The following is a 3,217-nucleotide window of genomic DNA, read 5'->3' as shown; positions in this document are numbered from 1 at the left end:
AAGCGCCCCTGTTTCTTTAGGTATCCTACTAAAGAATGTATGTATTTCCCAGAAAATAAAAATAGCGTAACAATGGGGTTGGCAACTGTCAAAGGTTTGCATAGATGGCGCCATCATAGCTTGCCCCTTTTTCTATAGCCTAGTTCGGACTACGTTAGTAATTAGTCAAGTGGCGAGTATTTTAATTAACTCAAATGGGTCAACTGACCAAAAATAGTGACCACCCTACTATAACCCCTCGACGGCTGGGGTAGCTGGTTGAAGCTACCCCAGCCGCCGAGGTATCACCAGGTATCTAGCTATCATGGTTCATGAGATACAGCCTGGTGACAGACAGACAGACGGTTAGCGGAGTCTTAGTAATAGGGTCCCGTTTTTACCCTTTGGGTACGGAACCCTAAAAAGTAAAAAACTTTGTACTGCCGACTTTATGACTTCACAGCAACTACCCCCACCACTTTCGCGCTTGTCATCTCATATATTTGTGTTCAGGACATCATACTGAATGCACTGATACCAAATATACCCATGTCCGAAACGACATGAGCGAAAATCGATTTCTAGAAGACTTCGAAACAAAAAATAGGCCCTCCTCTATTATGCAATGAGGCCTTCATAGATGTAGTGCATAATTGTTTGCTATCAGTCAGTCTTACTAAATACATGACAATAAGTACTGAGATTGACAGAAGTAGCATGTCAAATACGAAGGTTTCCGAGAAAATACGATGGCAAACAATTATGCACTACTAGTAGGTACTAGGAGGTATGGTATGCGAGATCGTTTATTGATTTCAATTAGATTAAGATTTGCAATAAAGCCAGAATATGACCGGCCTAATGGGGCCTGTAGACGGGCCATATTTTCACTGCAATATTATGTGGCCGGCAACTATTGGTGTCTTTCTCTAACATGTGAGTAAGAGAGGGACACCAATAGTTGCCGGCCACATATTGTAGTGAAAATGTGGCCCGTCTACCCCTTAAGATAATATAAGCACTTCCGAGTCTTCTGACATTAAGCGGCCTACTGACTATCAGTCCGCCGCACGATATCGGCCTGTCAGTTGTTCGGAACTGTCCGATTTTTGTTCTAACTGACAGGCCGATATCGTCCGGCGGACTGATAATCAGTGGGCCCCTTAATAGGTATGAGGTTTTTTTATTTACCTTTTACAATATTGTTTTATCTTATCGTACCCGGCCCGGACTGCCCGGTGCCCGCACCAGTGCTTGTCACTGTCCCAGTTCATGTCATCTTTTTTTTAACTTACGTCTATGGATGTATAGAAAGGATGACAATCTCTTATGGTAGAATTGTTGCAAGTGACCAGCTTTCAGCTGTAAATAATAGTTCCTAATCTCTCCGGTGGCGCTAGGTAGGCTCTGAGACCAAAGAGTATTGTAATATATAGGAGACTCTATGCAGGGCCTGATCTAGGGTAGACTGAGTGGAGCGGCCGCTCTAGGCGCCGGATGCCAAGGGGGGCGCCAAAATGGCAAATGAGAAAAAAAAGGTAAAAAGGTAACGAAGGGCGCCAAAACCCCATTTCGCTCTACCCTGATCAAGGACTCGGGCCGACACTGACTCTATGACATGAACCATAGATTTATAATAATGTAGAGATGAAATGGGGGAGGGGGCAGCAAATAACCCGACCAAATTACGTAGGTTGTTTCTGGTATGTTGTCAGGAACGTGTTATTAATTTCGTCGCATTGCGTATTTTCTGTCCCTCACGGACGCACGGGTGCACATCTATATAAAATACTAGGTGTATGGTCTAGGTACTTCAGTGTATGGTAGCGCCGCCTATTTACTGTTTTTTGCGGTCACTTTTTGATACATGAAGATTCATTTCCTTACCTCTACCTTCCATACTTACGTCATTTCATTAGCAATAGAAGTGACAGCAGGGTGCCAATACTATTAGGCTCAATAAGGCATTAGCGTGTCGAACACTGAGAGACGTTTACCTTATAAGGCATGGAGACTGTATAAAGGAGCCAAATCTCTATGTATGAAAAGTGTCCATCAAAAAACAGTAATTAGGCGGCGCCACCATACACCGAAATACTACCAAAAACAACCTACGTAATTTGGTCGGGTTATTTGTTGCCTTATATGGTTCATGTTATACTCATGTCCCAGAGCCTAACTAGCGCCACCGGAGAAATTAGGAACTATTATTTAAAGCTTAACGCGGTCACTTTTACAAAAATTCTGCCATAAGAGATTGCGATCCTTTCTATACCATCCATATTATAAGGTGTAATGTGAATGAGGCCAAGTATAAATACTTTAAATAATTACATTTCCAAAACAGTGCCACCTAGTAACAATTATGTAAATTCACAAAAGTTGCTAGCTACTGGGCCAGAGATGGCGCTGTCAACACTACCAAGCTTTTAAACGGCCGCTTAGTTAAGTCTATTTGACACTAGATGGCGATAAAAGGGTACTGTAATGTAACAGATTTCATTGTATAATTATTATTATTTATATTATACTTGGCATTTTGTTAAATAATGTCCGGGTAAGATACACAATAATATTTATGTTATGATAACCAATCTCTTCACCACGCTTTTCACAAAGCTTATCTAGATATCATACCAATTTCCGAATAATGATAAAATCTTAGGGCCGTTTCTGTAAGCAGCGTGGTTTTTATTTTTGCAAGAATAATATAGTCAAAGCACTGTCTCATTTCAAACATAGACAGAGAGAATCATACTATCTTTGCCTTACACTAGTACTAGCACCCAAAAGAAAAGGATGAGTATAGTTTTTTTTTGTTCTTATTTACTGACAATTTGGTTTGACCAACTATACCTACTCATATTGACTTAGAATTAGTTGCAAGACTTGCAAGCAACGTGGTTTTGAAACAATGCGCAATATTATGCGTGTTTAAATTGAATACACAATAAAAACACATGTCGGTAACGATCCAGTCCAGGGTCAATGGCTCATTAAAATGTCAACACCAGTACCAGCAGATAGGTGACTGTGGCGGGGTAAATCCGGAAAAAACCCGACACGCCGCAAAATTAACACGTGTTATAGTGCGACGTAAAATGGTAGTTTAATTGTTGCCATGTTTAAGCATTAAATTTTACGTCAAAAATGTGACAGTCACGTAGGAAGTGGCGCCCTCAATAATTTTCTACAGTTTCTTGTTGGACTTTACGTATAACGTACATATTATAGATTA

This window comes from Cydia strobilella, chromosome 15 (assembly GCF_947568885.1).
Source record: "Cydia strobilella chromosome 15, ilCydStro3.1, whole genome shotgun sequence".
NCBI lineage: Eukaryota > Metazoa > Arthropoda > Insecta > Lepidoptera > Tortricidae > Cydia > Cydia strobilella.
Note: the sequence above shows the minus strand (reverse complement) of the source record.